Raw genomic sequence first — 8,962 nt, 5'->3', positions numbered from 1 at the left:
GACTTGTGAAATAAGTTTTTTCACTACTTCCATTTTATAGGTCAGAAACCTGAGATTTAGCTTAAGAAACATCTGCAAACAGAGTTTTTAACTCACAAGGCTGGATTCAAACTCAGCATTCCCTGCACTCCATTCCACCCAGTAAATCAATCTCCATTGGCGTATTTAGATTGACTGATATGAGAAAAGAGAACTGAGGACCACCTTGGTTTCTACTCTAAACCTCCTCAGCTGGCCTTTTCCCAAGTCTTAGAAGCTGTAACAATAGAGTCATGTTCATGCAGGGTCATTACCAGACTGACATGATATTTTTGTCTTAAATACTAGAATAAGCAAGGAAGACATTGCTAGGTGGCTTTACAAGTACCAGACAGGTGAATAAAGGCAGTTTTTATTTCATATCTTTTTTTTTTTTTTTTTTTGGCGGTATTGGGAGGCTGGAAGGATCTTATTTCCCTGATCTAAGTTCCCGGGCAAAAGGCAGTGAAAGCGATGAGTCCTAACCACTGGACTGCAGGGAATTCCCTACTTAATATCTTTACTCATTTCCTTTCACTCTTCAACCACCTGTAATCTGACTTCAATCTTTTTCACTCCACCAAAGTTTACTAATGACAACAAATTATCAAATATCAATGGACTCTTTTGATATCTCATTGCTTTTGGTTATATTTTTAAAAAGTCCACCACCCTATTCTCAATATTGTTTCCTGACAACTTCTAAAATGTTCATTTTTCTGTTTTTTGCCTACTTCTCAAATTGTTCCTTCAATTCTTTTTCATCTTTTTCATTTTCATCTCCATCTGACTGCTAAATTTCTAACCTCTGCATTTGGTTTTCACTCTATGCTGTTCCATTTCCTTCTATGGGTATTACCTGCAACACAAAGACATCATGTGTGTTTTTTATTTTTTTCCCCTCTAGTGTATCTTATTTCAGTCAAAAGTATAGCCTTCTGGACACTGTTTTTTGGAAGAGTTCATCCACACTCCTATTTCCAAATATATCTCAATATAATATATTTATCCATATACAGAACCAGATTTCTAACTCTCTATGTCTCAATATGGGCTTCCCTGGTGGTTCAGACTATAAAGAATCTGCCTGCAATGCAGGAGATCTGAGTTCAATCCCTGGGTAGGAATATCCCCTGGAGAAGGAAATGGCTACCCACTCCAGAATTCTTGCCTGGATTTCATGGCAGAGGAGCCTGGAAGGGCTTCAGTCCATGGGGTTGCAAAGAGTCAGATGTGACTGGGTGACTTTCACTTTTCATGTCTCAGTATATTTGGATACCTACAGTGAGATGTCAAATGTAATGTGCTACAAAGTGATCTTATCCTAACTACACGTTGATTAAGAACATGCCTGCTAGAGTCTTATTTTTCCACTTATTAGCTTCCCAGGTGGCTCAGTGGGTCAACAATCCACCTGCAATACAGGAGACACAGGCAGACTCAAGTTGATCCCTGGCTCAGAAAAAATCACCAGGAAGAGGGCATGGCACCCCCTCCAGATTCCTGCTTGGAGAATCCCATGAACAGAGGAGCCTGCTTGACTACAGTCCACAGGGTCGCAAAGAGTTGGATACGACTGAAGTGATGAGCACACACGCACAGCTGTGATCTTGCAAGTTATTCAATTGCCCTGTTTCATATTCTTACTTGACAAAGTGGAGATGATTATATTACCTTCACTCTAAGTGTGACTTGATTAATTGCACTCCAGTCAGGTCTTTTTTGTTTAGCTGCTCTGAATCTGCTGATTCCCAGTCACTTCCCATGCCATTATGTTCACTGATCCTGATCAGAGTAGAGAGTTGTTTTGTTGTTCAGTGACTAAGTCGTGTCTGACTCTTTGCAACCCCATTAACTTGCAGCACCCTAGGCTTCCCTGTCCTTCTCTATCTCCCAGAGTTTGCTCAAATTCATGTCCATCAAGTCAGTAATGCTATCTAACCATCTCATCTTCAGCCACCCCCTTCTCCTTTTGCTTTCAATCTTTCCCAGCATCAGGGTCTTCTCCAATAAGTCGGCTCTTCACATCACGTGGCCAAAGCATTGCAGCTTCAATTTCAGTATCAGTCTTTCCAATGAATAATTGGATTTTATTTCCTTTAGGATTAACTGGTTTGATTTCCTTGCAGTCCAAAGAATCTCAGGAGTCTTCAACAGCACAATCATTTGAAAGCATCAATTCTTCGGTGCTCAGCCTTCTTTATGGTTCAACTCTCCCATCCCTACATAACTGCTGGAAAAACCATGGCCTTGACTATATAGACCTTTGTCAGTAAAATGATGTCTCTGCTTTTTAATATGATGCCTAGGTTTGTTATAGCTTTCCTTTCAAGGAGCAAACATCTTTTAATTTCATCTTTTAATCACCACCATCAGCAGTGATTTTGGAGCCCAAGAAAATAAAATCAGTCACTGCTTCTACTTTTGAGAGACTCCTAGCCAAAATTTCACCATGTCTGTCTGTATATTATCAAATATTAATCTTAAATATGAAGGTGTATCAGTTGATTTTTTCTGGCGACAGTAAGTGCTTTTCCTAATGTGTTTAAGATACCCATAGAATTTTATCATTTAAGAAAGTTTAGCGTTTGGGTGCATGTGTAGCAAAATGTCTGCTGTAGCTGCCTGTTATCTGAGAATGGCTTTGCTTTGTGTTCTAATGCAGCTGAAAAAGAATCTAACCTCTAGATTGTGAAGAACACTCTTCCTATTTTCCTGAAGAAGAACAAGTTCAAACAAGTTTAAAGAGTTACACGCACACACACACACACACACATTTTCCTCTTGGAGGGTAAGTCAGTGAGTCACTGAATTTATGCTACTTTACAGGACTAGCAAAGTTGTTACCCATCCAAATGTGTGATTTAACCATTTCAAGATTCATAAAGTGAGCCTATATTTGCACTGATCATTCACTATCCTTACAGTATTTGTTCATTTGATACCTCCCTATTCATACTACAAAATCCTTTCTACTATTTCCATTTTAATAGAATCTCTTCTGATCCACTCTGCAGAAGCACAGCAATTTTTATAATATATAATATATATAACCACAATAATAACAATATATTCCATAATAACACCATGTCCTTTGTGTCTAGTGAGAACCAAACCTTATGACCAGCTTATTAGGTAGGATCTCTGTTTTACAGATGAAGAAATAGGCAGTTAGTTAAACTGAGTAACTCATGCAAAGCATACAGTTTCCTGCATAAAACCAAAATTTAAACCCAATCTCTCTGCCATTAGCTCATACTTCCTCTTCCACTGCCATTCTTCCCACATGTTCTAATAAATATTTCTCTCCTGATATAGGTCACCTAATATTATGCAACTCCAATAACAAGAATCATTGTCTCTAATTTATACATTTCCATTATAGTATCTATGATATAAAAGAGTCTTTAAAATATATGTTGAATGAATAAGTCAAACAAATAGTACTCAGATGCTGCATTTGTATTGAGCATATATTGACAGAAAAGAGTTTATGCCAAGAAAATGTGGTCCCGATTTCAAGTAGCTTATACTCTTCCAATTTAGTAGCAATCTGCCTGCAGTGTGGGAGACCAGGGTTCAATCCCTGGGTCAGGAAAATCCTCAGGAGAAGGGACTGGCTACCCACTGCAATATTTTTGCCTAGAGAATTCCATGGACAGAGGAGCCTGTTGGGCTACAGTTTATGGGATTGCAAATAGTCAGATACATCTGAACAGCTAACAGTGCTGCTTCAGTGGACCAGTGGAAAGGCACAAAGGAAGGCACAGATAGATTCAGATTTGTAATTCTGACTTTGCCAATGTCAAGATTCAGAAAGTCATATAACTTTCTGTTGCATGACTTCCTGACTTTTTGAAAGCCAGAAGGTTACACTATGTAATCAAAAAACCAACTTCCCATTCTTGACAATCTGTACTGCCCTCTAGAAAATCACTCCTTTATTGCAATGCAGTTCTTATGTGTAAATCATTGGCATTTAGCAAAAACTGGCTTAAAGGATTTGCAAATTGCAACAGATTCTACTTTAGGAAGCACAGGTTTATGAATCTGTTAAAATTTTTGAATGATTATGAGTAGCAGAAGGGTTGATCTAGGCATTTTACTTTTGCTATTTTATTTCATCTTGAACTCAAAGTTTCAATTCCCTCTCTTCATAATGGAGATTCTGTGAGGATATAAAAGAATGTCCTAAGTAGGAATGGACACATAGTAGGTACTCAGGAAAATGTCGTTTTGTTTTCCCATTCTGTCTCTAATCATTTCTCTTACTACCTACAGGCCATTAATGTCTTTCTTGTTCATTTAGTTTGTTACACTGAACTTCAAAACAGATTTAACCTTAATAGAGTGTGAGAATTGACCAATCAAAACAGGTCCCTGCTTCATCATCAGGGCTCTCTAGCCACCTGCAGTGCCTAGACTTGTGGGTCCTGGCGTACTATTAAGACTGGGTCTGGCTTCCCTGATAGCTCAGTTGGTAAAGAATCTGCCTGCAATGCAGGAGACCCTGATTTGATTCCTGGGTTGGGGAAATCCGCTGGAGAAGGGATAGGCTACCCACTTCAGTATTCTTGGGCTTCCCTTGTGGCTCAGCTGATAAAGAATTCACCTGCAATGCAAGAGACCAGGGTTCGATCCCTGGGTTGGGAAGGTCCCCTGGAGAAGGGAAAGGCTACCCAGTCCAGTATTCTGGCCTGGAGAATTCCATGGATCGTATTGTCCATGGGGTTGCAAAGAGTTGGACACGACTGAGCGACTTTCACTCACTCGCTCACTCACAGATTATTTGAGTCTCACAGTCAGAAGTGCATCAACCTGCGTTATTCAATTTGGATTTATCTAAAAATTCACTGGAAATACCAACTGTAATTTATAACATTCTCCAGTACTTGATACTTTCTTTAAACTAATTTTTAACATATTTAGTTCCTTTTAAAAATGAGAAGTAGACAAACAAAAAAGCTTCTTTAATGTAACCATGATCAACAGTCAAAGTTTTATTGAGTGCTTATATTAAGCAAGGTATTATAAAATTCACAGCTAGAAAATATGAAAACATATGGAGAAAAGAACCCTCAAAATCAGTAGTTTGATTCTACTGATGTAAAATAAGAAATATTAGCATCTACAAATTATAATGGAGATGTAATTTCATGAAAGGAAATAGCTGTCAATGATCCCCAACAAATTTTAGGCACAAATTATCCAAATTTTTGAATAGCAATTCCAAGATCTGAAGTATGATTTAATTAGATAATTTTTTTTCTTTTGGCTACAACATTGTCAAGCAAGATTTCAGATCATAATCCTCATGACTGACTGGAGACTGTATATATGTATGTACCTCCTAAGATTTTAGTGTCCTCTCACAAAATATTGTTTCAAAAATAGTAAGAGCAATATGTCCAGGATAGTTTTGTCCTGCTTTTCCATCCAATAATGTAAAAACTGAGAGCATTTGTTAAAGAACTCATCAAAAGACCATTTCTGATTACAGCACAAAGACATTCACATTTCCTGAGTAAAGAGATTATAGGGAAAATTAGTCACTAGTTGACCATAACTCGGCAGAAAATTGCTAAGTATACAAAAACCATATAAGAACTGAGAAAAAAAATCTTATTAATGAAATGTCACAAAATATCATGGTTCATTATGGTCCTAACTTCCTGATGCTTACTGAACCATAGAATTTTATATTAATTGTTCTTTTTATGCACATATTTTAAAAAATATACCAAAAATCCTAATCAACTAATTCACTAAATACAATTAACGATTTTTGAAAAAGTAATTTTAAATATTTTAAATGCCTTACTTGAAGATTATGATGTGCAAGATATCTAAATTCAACCAAATTAATTATTATGTAGCAGCTTTAAGCTTTAATTTTAATTCTTGGATTTACTGAACTCAAGAAAGTATTTAGCAACCTGTTTATGTGTTATGTATGTTGTAATTAAAGCTGTAAATGTATTCATAAGCACATTTATAAAAGTTATAATGGCATGTGTTTAGAACTTTTTTTAACGGAGTTGTAAAAGGAGTAAAAGACTGTTGAAAGTGCAGTGTCTTTATAGCTTCATTTTATCTTTCATTTCCTTGTCATGCTTAAGTAAGGATTTTTTTTGGTTAAATGATACCAGAATTTTCTTATTGCACAAGCTTCCATATGGATGAAACCTTCTTTACTCCCTAAGATAGATGTCATACACTTGATTAAACTATTAGATTTCTGGTGTTAAGATTAAAATTAAGTAAATAGTGGAATTTATGTGTGAAAATATGCAGGTTGGGTCACATCAACACCATTTTCTTAATTTGCCCAGAAACAAAAAGAGGAAAATAACTTATTAGAATTCCTTACTTTGTATTTCTCTTTCTAATATTCTGTGTGTCTAAGTCATATGAAATGAAATCAAATAGTAAATATTCCTCTAGCTACAAATTCAAAATAAAATATTACTGATTTTATAAATTATTTTGAAACCAACTCCAAAAGTATTATTCTCATTTTAACATATGTTTGAGAACTAAAGTATACTGGGAAAAATAGAACACCTTTTGAGGATCTCTCTGCATCTTTTTTTAAATTTATTTTTATTGGAGTATTATACTTCTAGGGACCATCCTATATATAAAGATTATAAGTATTTGCTTATAAATATTATATTGTAAAAGACTTGTCATATCTATATCTCTTCTTAGGCCAGTTAACAGTACTTTTTCTTGTATACTGACATCACAGTTCACTGGTTGCTCACTTAACTGAAATATTTTTACTTAAAACAACACAAAATCATATATTCAGAATTCAAACCTGAATTACTGAATCGATGTATAATTTAACAAGTAGAATTCAAACTTTTCATTTGATTTTAATGGGAAAGCTGTTTCTGTGTTCAATAGTACAGCATTTGCTTAACAACAGAACCTGCTTCCATTGCTTTTTATAAGGCCTGATCTAACTTAAATATTATATATGTATTGTGACCTCAAATTATAAGAGTGCTTGCAAAAGCAGGCTATCTGAACTAATACCACTATATCAGATAATGTAGATCATTAAAATGTGTTTTTCGTGTTTTATTCACATGAAAATCGTTCTGCCTTGTGAACATAAGAATTGGAGTCTTTGGGGAAAGTTGAGAGAATTTCTAGGAAAAGAGCTTTCTCAAACTCAGGTTTGACTCAGAAGGTAACTGAGACTAGATCAAATAATGAGTTACCAAAAATCAGACATTAATGATCTGAAAATGTAATGTTTACCAAGAAATCCAAGGGAACAGGCCACATCAGTAGTTGATTAATATTTGCCTGTTGAATAAAGGGGCAAATAAATAGGTCAAAGCAGGTAAAGTTTGATTTATACAGGGTATTTTTTCCTGCTCTCTTCTCATACCCTCACTGTTGGAAGGACACAGTACACAGTACACAAACATCACCAAGAAAGAAATCACACACTCAGAAACCTGCTAAAATTACCGAAGATTCGTATGTGCAAATATAAAATTTGTGGGTTCTCAGTATCTGAAATCAACATTCTTGTAAAGGGAAAAGAAAATTGTTCAAAAATTCTCAACTGAATTCCATGCTACAAAAATGAAAATGATGGTGGAAATATGATAGAAAATCATGGGTTGCAGGATAAATGTTGCCAAATGTTATCTTGCCCCTGGGAAGTTTGATGTTTACCATAAGACCGTCCCCCACAAAAATGGAGACATCTTACATAACTTTGCACAACTAGATTAAAGGCAGCCAGAAACAGAATTAAAATGAAGACTAGAAAGATAGAAAGAAAGAAAGTGACATCACTCAGTCATGTCCGACTCTTTGGGACCCACCAGGCTTCTCCGTCCATGGGATTTTCCAGGCAAGAGTACTGGAGTAGGTTGCTATTTCCAGTAATTGTATTCAAAAAATAACAACTTTTCTTTACAGTTGGAAATTTGCTGTGGAGTTGAATGATGAATAAGACAATATGTTAGAAAGTGAGTTTTTAGGAAGGTAAAACCAAAAGAAAGGGATATATTTACAAATGTATAAATTTGGTGCACAAAATCTGTGCAAATGAAAAAAGTACTGGCTAAGCCTTTTTTTAAGTTCAAAATTTCCCACTTACTATGATAGGAAGAAAAGTGAGTTCTTTGATTATGAAAGCTAAGAAATAAAGTCACATAAAATACTTATCGAACACTGAAACAAATTTATGCAGGAATCAGACACAAAGTGAAAAAAAAATGTATTCAACTGAAACTTTGAGAGGAACTGAGGTGATAAAAAAAATTACACACTTGTAAAAGAATGAAACTGGACCACTTTCTAACACCATACACAAAAATAAACTCAAAATGGATTAAAGATCTAAACGTAAGACCAGAAACTATAAAACTCCTAGAGGAGAACATAGGCAAAACACTCTCCGACATACATCACAGCAGGATCCTCTATGACCCACCTCCCAGAATATTGGAAATAAAAGCAAAAATAAACAAATGGGACCTAATTAACCTTAAAAGCTTCTGCACATCCAAGGAAACTATTAGCAAGGTGAAAAGACAGCCTTCAGAATGGGAGAAAATAATAGCAAATGAAGCAACCGACAAACAACTAATCTCAAAAATATACAAGCAACTCCTACAGCTCAACTCCAGAAAAATAAACGACCCAATCAAAAAATGGGCCAAAGAACTAAATAGACATTTCTCCAAAGAAGACATACAGATGGCTAACAAACACATGAAAAGATGCTCAACATCACTCATTATCAGAGAAATGCAAATCAAAACCACTATGAGGTACCATTTCACACCAGTCAGAATGGCTGCGATCCAAACGTCTACAAATAATAAATGCTGGAGAGGGTGTGGAGAAAAGGGAACCCTCTTACACTGTTGGTGGGAATGCAAACTAGGACAGCCACTATGGAGAACAGGGT

This window comes from Bison bison, unplaced genomic scaffold (genome assembly GCF_000754665.1).
Source record: "Bison bison bison isolate TAMUID 2011002044 unplaced genomic scaffold, Bison_UMD1.0 scf7180017864382, whole genome shotgun sequence".
NCBI classification, from domain to species: domain Eukaryota; kingdom Metazoa; phylum Chordata; class Mammalia; order Artiodactyla; family Bovidae; genus Bison; species Bison bison.
Note: the sequence above shows the minus strand (reverse complement) of the source record.